Raw genomic sequence first — 18,469 nt, 5'->3', positions numbered from 1 at the left:
CAAGATAACTCTCGAACGGTTCTGCCGATTCGATCCAAGATGTGGCTTTCGCAATATTTTGTCCAAACTTAGTTTAAGTTCGAAGATAAGCCATATCGGTTCACTCCTTCAGGTACCTCCCCCATAAAAGTATTTGTACTTTTATGGGGGAGGTACCTGAAGTGTACGCACGATAACTCTTGAAGGGAAGGACCGTTTTGGTCTATACTTTACGCATCCTAATATGTCTACTAGATATAGATCAGGTTTGAATATGGACTACATTTGTCCATTCTTTGGGGTACCTCCCACACAAAATTTGGGATAAGTTCACATTAAGACCTGCTCTTGAATAACTTTGTCAAGTTTTTTTCAGTGGAGGGTCCATACTTCTTGGGAAAACAGCCCGAAAGTTATAAAAACCTCCTATGGCACCATATGTAGTAGCTGGAGAGCACAATAACTCTCAAACTGATAAACCGATTTGGTCCGAAATTTTGCCTTCGTCATATTTTGTCCAAACTTAGTTTAACTTAGTTTAACTTCTCCTTATAATACCTCCCCCTCAAAACTTCAGCATTTATGTCCAACCGCAGTTTAGTGTCTGTTCGGAGATCCTTTGAAAATGTATACCGATGATGTTTTTATGGTCCTGTTTACAGCCATATTATGTTTTCGGTGGACAAGTCCATGCTTCCTGGCATATTGGTCCAATAGGTGTACCATAACCCACTGAAATGATATCTATTGAAAATATATGGTGATATATTGAACTGAAATTTTTATCAATTGGTCCTCGGGGGTTAATAACACTCTAACAAAAATATTGGAGTCCTAGATCTAAAATTTCGCGTGGTTCCCATGTGACGAATCATTCTGACTTGAAGTATTTTACTGTTGCCAACATATTGTTTAACCGAATTCGCTGTAATCCGGTACTAGTAGTTGTTATTGCATAATAAACCTCCCCGCTAGAAACTGCCAATATTTGCTATACCAATATTTGCTATATCCATGATTTGCTATACCCCCATATATGATTTCTATCTCGATTTAATGTATTTTACAGATATTTAACAAATTCTAAACGGATTAGGCTTTAATAGTGAACTCAGAGTTTAGAACAGGATTTTATAAATAAATGTGACATTGGTCCACTTTTGGCCACAGCATCCATAGGGTTACCATATATTTTTCTGTACTTTATAAGATTTAATCACCATTTTTTCCACAGAATTACCTGTAAGAACGAATTTTTGGTTTTCAGTGCGGGGAAAATTTCCACTTTTCGACGTGTTGCAACATTAGGGTGTCCCTAACGAGAAAAACATTTTTATTAAAGTATATACACCCAAAACCTTTTATCTTTCAATCGCGAGTTTACAGTGCGGCTCCATGTTACCATGATAAAAGAAATCACTAATAGCACAAACCCATTATATTGAACATAAATGTAAGAAAGGATAATAAAAATAATTTTAAAAATTCAAAAAATATGAATTCAGCAACCAAAAAAGGGAGATCAACTTTTGGTCATAACTTCCAAAACCGCAAATTTCCGCAAAAAGTCTATACAGTTTTGAAATCAACAGGCGCTAGGCTACAATTTGGCACTAGTGGTCATTTGTTCGAATTTGTTGAAAGTGACTAAAAGTTTAAAAAATCCATACATTTATATTAAATAATTTCATTTTTACCAATATTATAACCAAAATATTTGGCAACCCTTGCGATTTAGAGGAATTTTCATAAGTAGAAAAATGAAGCTTAGGCAATTTACTAAATGAGTCATCTTAAGTTAAGGCGTTAAAAATAGTCCTTTGTTTCATAAATTCGCTTAGAATATAAGTATTTTTCTTATTTTTATTTTCTTCAAACTTAGTTATGTTCATGAGGCGTTTTCTCCGCGAAAAATTGAAAAAATAAGTTGAGTTTCGAAAAATTTGGAATGTTTTGAAGCTATTTGCATTTTTAAATTTTTGAAACGACGACTTGAATTTTTTGATTTTTGTCGTTGGGCGCATCCACTGTGTGACGGTATATCTCTGTCGGCAAATCCGACTGATACTTTTTTACTTGTTTAGATTGTTTAGAAATGGTATATTTCTTCATTGGGTGACACCGTAGTGCAATGGTATGCACACCCGCCTTGCACGCAGAAGCTCGTGGGTTCGATTCCCCGACCAGGCAACATCAAAATGTTCAACGGTGGCAAAAAAAAAAAAATACCCCTCTGTAATGTTGGCGACATTTCCTGAGTATTTCAGTCATGAAAAACTTCTCTATAAAGACGTGTCGTAAGACACGCCGTTCGGGCTCGGCGATAAACAGTAGGTCCTATATCATTGAGCTAATATGAATAGACTTCACTCATTGATATGAGAGAAGTCTCCCTTGCCCCGTCTCGGATGTTTATGGAACAATTATTGTATTATATTATATTTCTTCATTACCTGGGGTAAATTTTAATTCCTTACGAACTTCCTTGAAAAGCAATTTGTTTGCTATGATTTGTTTATCTAATTGGTCATCCGATAAATGTATTAAATAGACCAGAAAATTTCAGTTTCTAAGAAAGAATCAATCAGCATTACCTTATGATTATATATATTATTTTTAATGAACGAATTATAATTTTCGGACCGCCAACGTAAGTGATATAAAAATATACTGAATTATTTCAAAATTAAATTCGACAATAACACCTCTATTATCTGTAGCTCTTTACTTAAATGACTTCAAGTGTTTTTTTTTAATGTCATAACTTCATTAGAGCCGACTTTACATTTTATTTCATTTGTTTCTGCTTCATAAACGTTTTCAATAAAAAAGCAGGTTGAGTTTTATGGGCTGGGTAGATTGTTGTGCATTATTAATTACGGCCTTTGCAACATATGGAGACTTTTAATTATGGGCTTACTAATAAACTGCTACAAAACCGACACCCAATTATTTTATTTAGTTTTAGTTTTTTTAATATATTGCATTTAAAAGTCATGTGTAATAGTGTGGTATAATGAAGTAGTGGCAATAAAATATAACGGTATAGTTTGTGAAGTTAAATATTTTGAAATTTTAAATTTTGAGTGTTTAGTGTTAGGATATCGAAGTCAAATAATGCATTTTTAACAAAAAACGCTTATTTATGACTCTAATCATTTAGATGTGTGTAAATTGCTTCTTTATATTGAACTGAAGATGGAGTATCAATATTCCTGTATATTACATATATGCCTATAAACACATTAATATTCCCTTCATGTATAGTTGACCCATAAAATGCGGCATAAAAAGAATTCGGTTCTTTTGAAAAAAATTCCCAATAAAATTCTAATCACCTTCCAACAAAATATTCCTTTGATCATTTAACGTGCTCAACATTTGTAATGCGCCATAAAACGTTTGCATTCCATGGCCAATTACAAAGGTATCAATTAAATGACTTGCATCAGGTCATATTAACACCCATTTTGTCTTGTTTGTCTTGACTTTTAATTTCCTGCATGTTTGAATTGAATTGAAGTCTGTAGTTAAAATTGTTTTGATTTGAGAAATAATACCATGTTGCCATGGTAATTTGTGTGAATGTTGTAAATGACGGCTCGGGCTGTTATATCTTGGCTGATTTGATGTTCCATCATTTACATTGGTATTACCACTCGACACATGGTACGTATGTTGAATAGGCGACTTGACTTGTCTGTAAATCAGTTTTTTTTTATTTTATTTCAACTGCGATGTTAATTTTGTTGTAAATGTAGTTGACCTTGCCACTCACTGAGCATGTGCAGCAGCATAATCACATGCTGGGTTGCTTTGCTGGCCTTTGTGTGTTGGCAGAAGAATTCAATGCTGTCGAGCTTTGTCGTCGTGGTGGTGGTGCTGATGTTGTAGAATGCATTAATTTGTCAAAGTTGTTTTGGTTTTTGGTTTTATGTGGGTTCATTGAAATCATCAAATGTAATGAACAGAATTTTAATTACGCAATAGTTAGTGTAATTAAGTTTTTAAGCATTCTAGAATAATCTGAAGAGTCTTAAAATAATCAAATTTTTATGGGGAAATTAAAGAGGGTGGGTTGATCATGAAATCCTCTCTTTAAATAAAGAAATTAATTCTTGGAATGCCATATCCACAGCTTTAAGTTGGGCCACACATGGATTTTTATACCCTCAGCCTTTAGGCTATGAAGGGTATATACACTTTCATACGGGCAAAATGTGCCTCATCGAAATAATGGTTTTAGACCCCAAGTATGTTTGGACGAAATGTGTTTCAGACAATTTGGAGTCGATTGAGCAATGTCCGTCCGTCTGTCTGTCTGTCTGTCTGGCTGGCTGGAGCGCACTATAACTCTCGAAGGGATGAACCAATTTGGTTCAAATTTTGGCTTTCGTAATATTTTGCCCAAACTTAGTTTAAGTTCGAAGATGAGCTATATCGGTCCACTCCTTCCGGTACCTCCCCCACAAAAGTTCGAAAATGTTCGGAAAATTTGTACGCACGATAACTCTTGAAGGGTGTAACCGATTTGGTCCATACTTTGCCCATCGTGGAGCGTGTACCAGACTTAGATCAGGTTTTAATATGGACTCAATCGGTCCACTCCGTCGGGTACCTCCCACACAAAATTTTGGAAAAGTTCAGTTTAGGAACATCTCTCGAATCGCTTTGATTTTTGCTTTAGCAACTTGTATTCACTGTCCTCCATACGACGGTATAAGTTTTATCAGGGGCAAGTCCATACTTCCTGAGAAAATAGCCTGAAAGTTGCAAAAAACCCCTATGACACCGTGTGAGGAGGTTGGAGGGCAAAATAACTCTCGAACAGGTCTGCCGATTCGGTCCAAAGTTTGGCCCTAGTAATATTTTGTCCAAACATAGTTTAAGTTCGAAGATAAGCCATATCGGTCCACTCCTTCAGGTACCTCCCCCACAAATGTTCAAAAATGTTCGGAAAAATTGTGCGTACGATAACTCTTGAAGAGAGTGGCCGAATTGGTCCATACTTTACACATCCTAATATATCTACCAGATATAGATCAGGTTCAAATATGGACTATATTTGTCCACTCCATCCGGTACCTCCCACTCAAAATTTCGGATACATGTTCACTTTAAGACCTGCTTTCGAATCACTTTGATTTTTGTTGAAGCAACATGCATTGCTGCCTCAATTGCGATGGTAAAAGTTGTTTCAGGGGCAAGTTCATACTTCTTGAGCAAACATCCCTGAAGGTCTAAAAAACCCCTATGGTACCATATGTAGTGGATGGAGATCCATTCTTTTTAGTATCTCCTCCGCAAAACTTTTGATATTAAATCCTAATCAACATTTTTGTCAGTTCAAACGCCCAAAATTTTTAAAACTCCCTAAATACATGCGTTTATTGGAAAAAAATTGTTTCAATATACACAGGCTGAGGGTATATCTCTGTCGGCAAAGCCGACTGATACTTTTTTACTTGTTTTTTTTTTTTAATTTTCACCTGAAATTCGCTTTGAATTTCCCATCATTTTTAATTTCAAATCATCTACGCCTGACCACACCCGCTAATTTATCAAAAACGTTTCATCTGAAGTTAGTTTCCTTGCATTTCCCACCCCTATTAATTTCAATTCAATGACGTTTGTCGCCTAAGTCTTTCGTTTCCTTGGCAATCTAATTATTTTAATATTACTTTACATTTACATATGTATCTTTGTATGCTGCTTGTATGCTCCATTTCTGAATATGTATTTAAGAGCTTATCTTTCCATAAACATTAATAATTATTTTGAAAATGTAAAATGACTAGAAAACTGGTTAAATCTAGCAGGAGGTATTATTAGCCTAACTTCTTTGTGGTGATGTTGGTGTTATTGGTTGTTGGCCCCTCCAACATAACCATGTTGCCAAACTGAAAGTTGTCTTTGCGGCTATTATTAGATAAGCGAAAAATACTATGTTTTAATAAAGCAGGAAATAACATGATTTTTGCACCTACAAAAACACATTGCCGCCTTTGGGTTTACTGTTAAGCCTTCAAATGGGACACACATGTAGGCACATACATATATGTATGTGTGGTATGTCCCAATTAATGGTTAAGATCGAAACTATGTTACAAATGGGATATTTAATTTCACGTTTGTTTGAAGCGGTATTTCATTGATATTATTTCGGGATACATTTTTTGAAATGGATAATTTAGATGAACTGATATTTCGAATAAATGAAATTAAATTAACTTAAAAAATTAATTGGGTGTTTTGAACGACAAGATAAATTGTAATTCAGTAGTTAACGGATGGCCAGGGTTTATTTATTAACAACAAAGGTAGGTATATTTTTGTTACAAATGGGGAATAAAAATTGAGTTTTTTTTTGTAGTAGTACTTCTTTTTATATAGAATTGTGAAACATCGGTTATGACTAAGAGATCAATTTGTCAATATGACTACATATGTTTATGAAATACTTACTTGATTATCCACTACATTAATATGTGTATAATTACTGTAAAAAATAAAAAAATATAAAAAAATTAGTATACTTTTCATTATATTCTTACTTATATTCTATCATATTTGTGTCGATTTTCCTCTGGTTAAACTTAAATTTATTTAAATTTGGGGGCCCAAAATTTGATTTTTGTGCCACAGGTTTAATTCGACGTATAATTAAATATTTTTGATCTGAAGCTTGTGTTCGCATGTCTCTTTAGTGATGCTGTTATATGTCCGGCACATTTCTTAGTTCATATGGCGCACAATGGTTCAGAAATCTATTTTCGTGGAACGGGCGGACGGACAGATGAACGGATATGTATACCCAGCAAAAATTCGGATCCGTTAGTCATTACGTAACCCATTACAAAGTAATGTAAACAAGCTTCTTTTCGCATTACAAGTAATCTGAAAAGTAATGGGTTACTTCTTAAAAAATTTACAAGGCAAACCTACTTACTTTACTCCTTACTAAGTAATGAGGACGGTGGTACAGTGTGTGTGTCCGACTATAAATCCTAGGGTTGTGTGTTCAACGCTCACCGTCGGCACGCGAGTTTTTGTTAATTAAAAAATAACAGTTCGTGGTGCACATGTGCACTGCACATTTAAGTTCTTAAGCAACCCTTAATATTCGTGTGCGTGGCACAGTGTGTAGTGTCTTTGGCTAGAAATCAGAGGGTTCGTGGGTTCAATTTGGGCAGACAGCGTAATAAAATAAAGTAAAATAAAAGTAAGAAGGGCGTTTGTGATTAGTTACGGCTGCCAAAAATCCCTTACAAAACCCATGATTTTGGGAGGACTTTTTTGCTGGGATATAGTCATATCGACATAGCTCGAAGAGACATTTAGTTTGGTATATAAGTTTTGGTCTACGACCATTATTTCGAGCCAAAACCAACTTCTAATACGAGGACTACTAGTTAAATTTCTGGCCTAGGCAACACTACGAGTTGCCAGGCGCTATTTGATATTTCCTTTGGAAAGTTTGACAGTTTTTAGAATAAACGTACTCCGTTCGGTTTGACGAACGACCATATATTGGGTTGATTACAGTGACTTGAAAAAATTAGCATGCAAAAAAAAGCAAGTAAAATGCGTATCAGTCGGCAGAAATATACCCTCAGCCTGCGTAACCTGAAACTTTCATCTATGGACAGATCGAAAAGCGGTCTTACAACCTAGATAAAAACAACAACGCTCACCGTCGGCACGCGAGTTTTTGTTAATTAAAAAATAACAGTTCGTGGTGCACATGTGCACTGCATATTTAAGTTCTTAAGCAACCCTTAATATTCGTGTGCGTGGCACAGTGTGTAGTGTCTTTGGCTAGAAATCAGAGGGTTCGTGGGTTCAATTCGGGCAGACAGCGTAATAAAATAAAGTAAAATAAAAGTAAGAAGGGCGTTTGTGATTAGTTACGGCTGCCAAAAATCCCTTACAAAACCCATGATTTTGGGAGGACTTTTTTGCTGGGATATAATCATATCGACATAGCTCGAAGAGACATTTAGTTTGATATATAAGTTTTGGTCTACGACCATTATTTCGAGCCAAAACCAACTTCTAATACGAGGACTACTAGTTAAATTTCTGGCCTAGGCAACACTACGAGTTGCCAGGCGCTATTTGATATTTCCTTTGGAAAGTTTGACAGTTTTTAGAATAAACGTACTCCGTTCGGTTTGACGAACGACCATATATTGGGTTGATTACAGTGACTTGAAAAAATTAGCATGCAAAAAAAAAGCAAGTAAAATGCGTATCAGTCGGCAGAAATATACCCTCAGCCTGCGTAACCTGAAACTTTCATCTATGGACAGATCGAAAAGCGGTCTTACAACCTAGATAAAAACAAGTAAGAACGGCGTTAAGTTCGGCCGGGACGAACTTGTTATACCCTCCACCACAAGTTGTATTGAAGTAAAATGAAATAATTAGTTTCCTTTCGTGTATGAAGAAGACTTAATACTAAATTTCAGCAATTTCGGTAAAAAAATGTGAGGCACCATTCTATGGAGGCTATTTCAAAACGTCGATCTATACCGACAAATTTCTGACGAAAAGTTTTTAGGCTCAAAAAGACTAAATACCAAATATCCTATATTTCGGTAAGAGAATGATGCTAAAACTAAAAAAATACCGAAAATCAAGAAGTAAGCTTCTTTGGGGATATAGGAAGACGTGTACCAGTACTGATAGTACTATTCTAGAATATTTTATAACTCTTGGAAGACGAAATAACGAATTTCAGCCATTTCGTTTGGATATTGACGTCACAATCTTCAGTATTACGAAAATCCGGAGGTATCGTTCTATGGGGGCTATATCGAAACGTGGACCTACACCGACGAATTTTAGTCAGAAATGGGGCAATATGAAAGCGTGGACCTGTACAGACATATTTCTGGCGAACAGGTTTATATCACTTTGAAGACACAAGCTTCAAAATACCTTTCCATGGGGGCTATATGAAGGCGGGGACCTATACCGACAAATTTAAAGGGGAAGTTTGAGTACCCCCAACGAAGTCTAAATACCAAATTTCAGCCATTTCGGTGGAATATTGAGGCCACATCGTTCAAAATACCGAAAATCGGGAGGTACCGTTCTATGGGGGCTATATGAAGGCATGGACCGATACCGAAAAAGTTCTGGGGGAAAGTTTTATACCACAAACGTAGACTAAGTACCAAAGCCAGCCATTTCGGTGTGATAATGAAGCTAAAACCTTCAAAATACCGAAAATCGAAGTACCGTTCTATGGGGGCTATATGAAGGTGTGGACCGATACCGACAAAATTCTGGGGGAAAATTGTATACCCCTAAAAAAGACTACGTACCAAATTTCAGCCATTTTGGTAGGATAATGAAGCTAAAACCTTGAAAATACCGAAAATCGGGAGGTACCGGTCTATGGGGGCTATATCAAAACGTGGACCGATATATCCCATTTTCAATACCAACCATCCTGCAAGAAATAAAAACTTCTGTACCAAATTTTGACTCTCTATCTTTTGATTTCAACAGACAGACAGACGGACATGGTCAAATCGACATAGAATTTTATGCTGATCAATAATATATATATACTTTATAGGGTCTCCGACGAATATTTCGATGTGTTACAAACGGAATGACAAATTTAATTATACCCTCCATATGGTGGAGTTTTTTGTGAATTTTGTGGCCTTTTTTGAACGTATGAACTTGCCGACAAGAATATTGATTTGATTTAAATCTCAATATTATTGAGAAAGATATACCATTTTGGAAGTGGATCTTATTTTCAGGGCTCATTTCTTTTCGGTAGATATCGCTGCAACACTCATTTCAGTTGATCACCGTATAACTTAGAGCTTTTGGACTAATACGACAGAATGCATGTACTTATCCGCGAAAAACATAATATATCTGTAAACAGGACCATAAAGAGTAGCTTCGGTAAAAATGTCCTAAACTGCACTTTTGTGGGGGAGGTACCCTAAGGAGAAGACCGAAGTTAAACTAAATTTGAACAAAGTATTACTAAGGCCAAATTTTGGACCGTATCGGCTGATCCAGTCGAGAGTTATTTTGATGTTGTAACAGCTGAAACCTACGTAGAAGGTTAGGTATGATGCTTGCCAAAACACTATGGTTGTGGGTCAATCCAGCACGTAAGAACCCGCTGGAGTGAGATTTTGGTCTTTGTATTAATTTGTCCAAACATAGTTTAACTTCGGAAATAAGCCATATCGGTCCACTCCTTCAGGTACCTCCCCCGCAAAAGTTCAAAAATGTTCGGAAAAAATTTGCGCACGATAACTTTTGAACGGAGTGACCGATTTGATCCATACTTTACACATCCTAATATATCCTCCAGATATAGATCAGGTTTGAATATGGACTATATTTGTCCACTCCTTCAGGTTTTTCGCACACAAAATTTCGGATGAGTTCACTTTAAGACCTGCTCTCAAATCACTTTGATTTTTGTTGAACTTGCTTTCGCTGCCTCAATTACGACGGTAACATTTTATTTCAGTGGCAAGTCAATACTTCTTGAGAAAACAGCCATATGGCACCATACACTCCGGTTCATATGAATAGAACCAATCAATATTTGCCTACAAATACCATTATATCTGACGATAGGAGAGGAATTGTTGAATATATTTTTGTGGACATGTCGAGTATATAGTAGCCGATATTTTCAATACCTAACAGTTTCACATATGCGTTATAACGGTACTTTTTACTCGCTTTATGAAAAAATGTCAAAATACTAGCATGTTTTAATGGTTCACCAGGATAGAACCACCCTAGGAATTTACACAAATCCTTGGTCAGATGTGGTAAACTTTAACAAAAAACTATTAATAATTATAAAAAAAGGCCGTGAGTGTTGATTGGCAACAAATATTGTGCAAAAATGTGTATTAGGGTCTTGGAATTTGATGAAAATCGATGCTTAGAGCTCCAAAAAATATTCTTATGAAGAAATCGGTAGAAACAATTTATAACGTCAAAATTTTATAATGAATTATATTCAAAATTTTTAGATTACAACAAAATTACAAAAAGTCACACTTGATAGGTTTATGAGTTCGAAACAGAGGAAATATGGTAAAGATTACTCAAATTTCTACCTTTCCAATCCAAAAATTCATATTTTATGTCAGGAAAGTGATTGCAAATCGATGGGATCTACCCAGTTTCGTTGGCTGTGGACATCTACACGCCCAAAAAATAAAGAAAATTCCACTACCGAACGCTTCATGTGAACATCAAGGGCTTTGATTTAGAAGATATCGAATGATATGAAAAGCACAGGAACATAGGCTCTCTTTATTGTATAATAACGGATCACAAATATTTTTTTCGGTACTTATACCATGTTTAAAACATGTGTGAACACCATTACCATCAACATTGAACCCTTTCCTTTCGAAAAGATTAACGTCTGCCTTCCCTTCTCGCTAAGTTGTTTCTTCACATCAAATGTCTCAGAACTTTTTGAAATTCCAAGGACTTATGGTGACGTGGAGCGTTCGGCGGTGGGATTTTCTTTATTTCTTGGACCTGTAGATGTCCACAATCAACAAAATTGGGTGGAACCCATCGATTTGTATTAACTTCCCTGTGATAAAATATCAATTTTTGGATTAGAAGGGTAGAAATTTGAGTTATCTTGACCATATTTCCTCTGTTTCGGACTCATAAACCTATCAAATGTATTTTTTTTTTTAATTTTATTAAGGTCTAAAAAACTCTGAATTTAATTCATTATAAAATGTTGACTTTATAAATTGTTTCTACCGATTTCTTCATACGAATATTTTTGGAGCTCTATGCATCGATTTTCCTCAAATTCCAAGACCCTAATACAATTTTTTTGCATAATATTTGTTGACAATCAACTCTCACGGTCTTCATTTTTAATTATAAATAATTTTTTGTTAAAATTTAGCACATCAGACAAAGGATTTGTGTAAATTCTTTGGGTGGTTCTATCCTGGTGAACCATTAAAACATACTAGTATTTTGACATTTTTTCATAAAGCGAGTAAAAAGAACCGCTATAACGCATATGTGAAACATGTTAGGCATTGAAAATATAGGCTACTATATACTCTACATGTCCGCACAAATGGATTTTACAATTCCTCTCCTATCGTCAGATATAACGTTATTTGTAGGCAAATATTGGTTGGTTCTATTCAGATGAACCGGAGTGTATGTAGTGGCTGGAGAACTTAGAAACCGATTTTGTCCAAATTTAATTTCAGTTCGAAGATGGGCAATACCAGTCCACAACTTCCGTTACTTCCCCCCCAATATTAAAAAAAATGTCACTAAAATCGCATGCACGATATCTCTTGAACGGCACAACCAATTTGGTTCAAACTTTGGATCTCCTAATATTTTGTTCAAATTTAGGTTAACTTCTAAAATGGCCCATATCGATCGTCTTCTTCGTTGTGGACCTGTTTAGAGCGATATTATGTTTCCCGTGCACTTGTCTTGTTGTTTCCTGGCGTACTGGTCCAAAATTTATACGATGACTGACTGAAATGACTAGTGGGCGCGATATCTATCGAAAAAATATTGCTCTAAAAATAAGATCCACTTCCATAATGGACTATGTTGGCCCATTCCTTTAAGTACCTCCTTCGCAACACTTTTGATCTTTAATACTAATCAACATGTTTTGTCGGCAAGTTCAAATGTCCAAAAAGGGCTACAAAATTCTGAAAGGATCCTAAATACATAAGATATGTCCGTAGATGAAATTTTCAATTAACAAAGGCTGAGGATATATCTCTGTCGGAAAAGCCAACTGATACTTTTTTACTTCTTTTATTTATTTTTAAATGTTCTCCCAAATCCCTACGATTACACTATGCAACACTGAAAATACAAACAACTTCTAGCATGCATTTTTTGAAAGTACATATTTAGACTACGTAAACCCTAGTAGGGTTTTGTCCTGTCAGATCCAGTTCGAATTTTATGGCCTCATCTAAACCGGGCTAAATATACACTTTTTTCCATTTATCAGGCCTTTATCTCAGAAACGAATAGGAATTTTGCCTTGCTGTTTTTGGCAATATTGTAGCTCTAAACTAGTAGAACTTATCTTTTGAACAGATGATGTAATAAAAAAATCATCTAGGGCATCAAAATCGATAACATATAGGAAATTTTACATAATTGCTGAAATTCTGGTCAATATTAGCTAAGCTACTGGGAGTTGAACCAAGCAACCTTTTACGAAAATCTTCCATATAAAGTTCTCAGCAATTCTTCACAACATTCTGAAACTCTAAAATGCTTTCTTCATGTTGTTTCAGCGGTATTATGCATCATATCTTTTACAACGCGTATTTCAACACAGTTCACACCAACAGTTTATTCTCGCATTTCGGATTTCACCACATTATTGACATATTTGTTAAATCGTCGTTGAAAAAAATACTGAAAACAACATGATAGAGTCAGTTTACAACAATAGCATGTTCTGAAGAGTTGTGTATTACATTCCAGCAAATATTTTTCCAAAAGGAAACATTAAGAACAAATTAACGCTTTTGGAAATTTTCGATATTTTATAAAATTTGAGTCAATAAATTTAGCTTTTCGAGTTCATTATTTCTCCAAATATTTTATTCTTGCCATTATCTACAAATTTGCTTCAGAGGTCAGATGAAGGTTCAATTAGTTTTCAGAGATATAGCCCAAAATTGCTTTAAAAAGTCAATATTTAACCATGTTTAGATGGGGCCATAAAATTCAAGCTGGATCTGACACAACAAAACCTAACTAGGGTTTTTGTGGTTTGGGTCTGCACTTTCAAAAGATCCTCAGTTCAAATTGTTTGCACAAGATTACCTTAAAAATGTTGCACAGTGTAAGTAACCGATTTTCCGAAAAAGACTTCATCGGTTCATTCTTGCTTATATACCCCATACATTACTTCAACCTTTGCGGTCCGGATAATAATGACCAACAGTAAATGAAGTTTTTTTTTATAAATAATGGAAATGAAATTTATTCGCTGTTGGAGATATAAGTTAAAGATTTGGAGCCATTTCTTCTGCCACCTGCCGTACAAAAATTCAAAATTGTTTGAGCTTATGTTCAATTTAAGCGCAGGTCTTCTATAAGAAGATGTAATGATCTTCTAATGTTCATCCATACGAAGAATTTCTGGTCCATAAGATAATTTAGACATCTTTCCACATGTAGTCCTTGTTGTTCTTACTACAAGGGCATAATTTTATTCTCGGGAATGTTTATACCTCTCGAAATGGTGCGAAAGCTTAAAAACATGCAACATGTTTTATTTGTAATAAATGAAGGATGGATAATTTTATTCTTGTGATAAATATGGTCCTGACAACTTCTCTGCAAAGGCCTAAGAAAAAAACCTGTCCTTCAATTTTCTTGAAACTTGGTACCGTTTGACTTCCATGAGGTTTCCATTGTTTTTTTTCTCAGAAGATGTGTAAACTTATATTTTTACCCATCCTCTTTTAATAAATTTGGGAAGATGGATTAATTTCGCGCCGTCGCAAATAGGGTTTAACCCAAAAATGTCAAAAAACAAAAGAAGTAGATTAAATTAGGGAATTATTATTATATTTGAGTGTTTAGTATTTATTCAATATCGATATTAGATTAAACTGAAAAAAGTTGTAAGCATAAATTAGGGGCAATAAATATCTTTTTTATTGACATCTTTGTTTTAAAATTCAATTAAATGTTATTTATTGGTTCAGATTGGGGGTAATGAACATATAACTATAATATTTAATTAATGTATATGGATTTTGTTTATGATATTGGTTTTATTAAGGTAGATGTGTTTTTGGATGACACAATTTGTATGTGACATTTTATAGCTGGAAAACATAAACCTATATAAGTGAATAAATATACACATGTAAATTAAGTTTTTAAACATTTTTGACATTAAGTATCACAAAAGCGTCTCGAATCGCTCCGATTCATCATTTTTTTTATATTTATCGCAAGAGTCAATCAAGTTAACAAAACTGAAGGTCTCGTGAAAAGTACCAGAGCTTTTCTTGGAAGAATTTGCATTTTCTTTTTGCATACTTTTGGTTTTTTTTCAGAGATATCTGGATCAGAAATTAGATAAAATATCTCGATGCATGGAATGTATTAATTGGATATTTATGTGACATTTGAAGCAGGCTTTCGTAAAATCCAACCGCTCATTAATTTTCATCGCCATCATTTTGTTTCAATTATTTAATTCCTTAATTGTTCTATTATTACCAAAACATAATGATGATCCTGCAAACATAGCTTTATGTTGAGAAAATATAGACAAGGTATTATAAGCTAGGGTGGAGAACAACATTACTCCCTTCCTAAAGGGATTTTTGATGGTTGGTCTCGTTTCGACATGTGTTTTTCTCTAGATTTATGAATTTCACTTGCAATAAATATCCGTATCAGCCAGATTGACAGACGAATCCTTAAACATATAAAGAAATTTTATTAACATTTTATAATGAACTATAGTTTCCCCTCAAACAGGTGCAAACAAATCTCCCTTCACTAACTCTAATGAATTTTACTCCATTACGATTTTTACTAACATAAAAAGCAACTGAAATATTACTCTGTGCGTAACATAGCTTAGTGTTGAAGATTAGTTTTTCATCATTAAGGAAAATAAGTATTATTTTTTTGCCAACAAACAAACAATATTACGAAATCAAATATAACATACGGCAATACATAACATGAAACTATTATAAATCTAAGGCAAAACGCAAAAAAAATAAATCAATTTTGGAACGCAATTTTGCAGAATGAACCCGGCCGACAAAGATGACAGCTGGAAGATATGCGTTTAATTTATTTACAGCTTCAGTTGTTACCAATACAATTACCATTGTAAGCATTGCGTTAAAATACGTTTTCCAATCAGTTTCATTTTCGTTTAAAAGTTTTTGTTTTATTTTTTTGCCATTTGTTTTCAAGTCACTTTTTTATGATGTATGGCTTGCATGGATGCTTTGTGATGTATATGAATTGGCTATCATTAATTTAATAGGAATTTCAATAATTATTTTGGACAGTTGTTTTTTTAAATAAATGAAACATATGCCTCTGGCAAAATAGTAAATTGTGGTGCGCTATTTGAAGATATTTATGTGAAGGCAAATTATATTTGCAATTCGTAATAATTTCAATGTTAGTAAAAAGAGTGGAGCAAACCTTGGACCAAATTTAGCAAGTGAAATAAATGATTCAACATTGACTTGTGGTTCTTCTTCTGTGGTATGTTTACGGTTTTTATTAAATCACTAGCAAAGTGCCCGCTACTTCGAATGCGGAAAGGATATAAAAAACAAATAAACAGTATAAAATATGAAAATGGCGAACACTGAAAATTTTATTGCACTAATACCAATTTTAATCAATATTTATTGTTATTTTGGTACTGTTCGAATCCTCTTTAGTTCGATTTGAAAAAGATCAGCAGTATCTCACCCTTACATATTAACAGCGATACCAACTTTGCACACCAATACTCACCCTAAATCCAAAGAATACAGATTTCAGCACTGTCTCTACACCCAACAACAAATTGAGTGCCATTAAGTACTCTTCGTACCCATAAGTACGAATTTCCAAAACTACCTCAATCCTACTCTTCAACAATAATCTCAATTCCAAATTTCAGGATTCCAGATTCCAAATCCCAATTGTACGAAATGTAATACTTTTCGTTCTCATAAGTACGAATTTCCAAAACAACCACAATCCTACACTCCAACAAAAATCTCAATTCCACATTTCAGGATTCCAGTTTTATCCATTCACCCAAATCCCCATTGTACAAAATTTAGTACCATTTAGTACTTTTTGTACTCTAAGTACGAATTTCCAAAACTCGTTAGTTCTACACTGCAACAGTAATGTCAATTCCGAATTTGAGGATTCCAGCTCTATCCGTTCACCCAAATCCAATTTGTACTATATATAGTACCATTTAGCACTGTTCGTACACATAAGTAAAAATTTCCAAGAGTACCTCAATTCTATACTTCAACAATAATCTCAATTACGAATTCAGGATTCGTTCACTCAAATCACCATCGAACCAAATTTTGTACCATTTAGTACTTTGGTCACTTCATCAGCGACACTCAGTCTAAATTTGAGGAATCAAGCTCTATCCGTTCACCCAAATACAAATTGTACTAAATTTACTACCACTTAGTACTGTTCGTACACATAAGTACGAATTTCCAAAACTTCCTCAATCCTACACTCCACCAGTAGTCTCAACTTCAAATTTCGAGATTCCAACTCTATCTGTTCACCCAAATCGTAATTGTACCAAATTTAGTACCACTTAGTACTTTTCGTACCCATAAGTACGAATTTTCAAAACTATTTCCATTCTATTCTCTAACATCAGCCTTAATTCAAATTTCAGGATTCCAGCTCTATCCGTTCGCCTAAATCGTAATTGTTCCAAATTTAGTATCATTTAGTACTTTTCGTACCCATAAGTACGAATATTCAAAACTACTTTCGTTCTACTCTCCAAGAATAGCCTTAGTTCAAAATTTCAGGATTCCAGCTCCATCCGTTCGCCCAAATCGTAATTGTACCAAACTTAGTATCATTTAGTACTTTTCGTACCCATAAATACGAATTTTCAAAACTACTTCCGTTCCACTCTCTAATAGCAGCCTTAATTCAAATTTCAGGATTCCAGCTCTATCCGTTCGCCTAAATCGTAATTGTTCCAAATTTAGTATCATTTAGTACTTTTCGTATCCATAAGTACTACTTTCATGCTACTCTCCAACAGTAGCCTTATTTCAAAATTTTAGGATTCCAGCTCTATCTATTCGCCCAAATCGTAATTGTACCAAATGCAGTACCATATAGTAATTTTCGTACCCATAAGTACGAATTTTCAAAACTACTTTCGTTCTACTCTCCAACAGTAGCCTAGGTCAAAATTTCAGGATTCCAGCTCCATCCGTTCGCCCAAATCGTAATTGTACCAAATTTAGTACTTTTCGTACCCATAAGAACGAATTTTAAAAACTACTTCCATTCTACCCTCCAACTATATCTTTAATCCAAAATTTCAGGATTCCAGCACTATCCGTTCGCTTAAATCATAATTGTACTAAATTTAGTATCATTTAGTACATTGCGTACCCATAAGTACGAATTTTCAAAACTACTTCCATTCTACTCACCAACAGTAACCTTAGTTCAAAATTTCAGGATTCCAGCTCTATCCGTTCGCCCAAATCGTAATTGTACCAAATTTAGTACCATTTAGTACTTTTCATACCCATGAGTACGAATTTTCAAAACTACTTCAATTTAACCCTCCAACTGCAGCCTTAATTCAAAATTTCAGGATTCCAGCTCTATCCGCTCAGCCTAAATCCAAATTGTAGTACTTGTCGTACACATAAGTACGAATTTTCAAAACTGCTTCCATTCT

The 18,469-nt window shown here is 34.6% G+C and overlaps 1 protein-coding gene across 1 annotated transcript in view; it reads right to left on the bottom strand.

Annotated features, from left to right (window-relative positions):
- Positions 1-18,469, bottom strand: part of LOC141399023 (uncharacterized) — a 167,533-nt gene that overhangs the window by 114,132 nt on the left and 34,932 nt on the right. The window contains exon 2 of the mRNA XM_073976984.1: positions 6,445-6,478. The gene's annotated coding sequence lies outside the window, so the exon portion shown is untranslated. The remainder of the gene's footprint in view (positions 1-6,444; positions 6,479-18,469) is intronic.

The sequence above is a fragment of the Musca autumnalis genome, unplaced genomic scaffold, assembly GCF_047663935.1.
Source record: "Musca autumnalis isolate F117 unplaced genomic scaffold, ASM4766393v1 scaffold_3, whole genome shotgun sequence".
Lineage (NCBI taxonomy): Eukaryota > Metazoa > Arthropoda > Insecta > Diptera > Muscidae > Musca > Musca autumnalis.
Note: the sequence above shows the minus strand (reverse complement) of the source record. Positions and strands in the feature narration are given on the sequence as shown.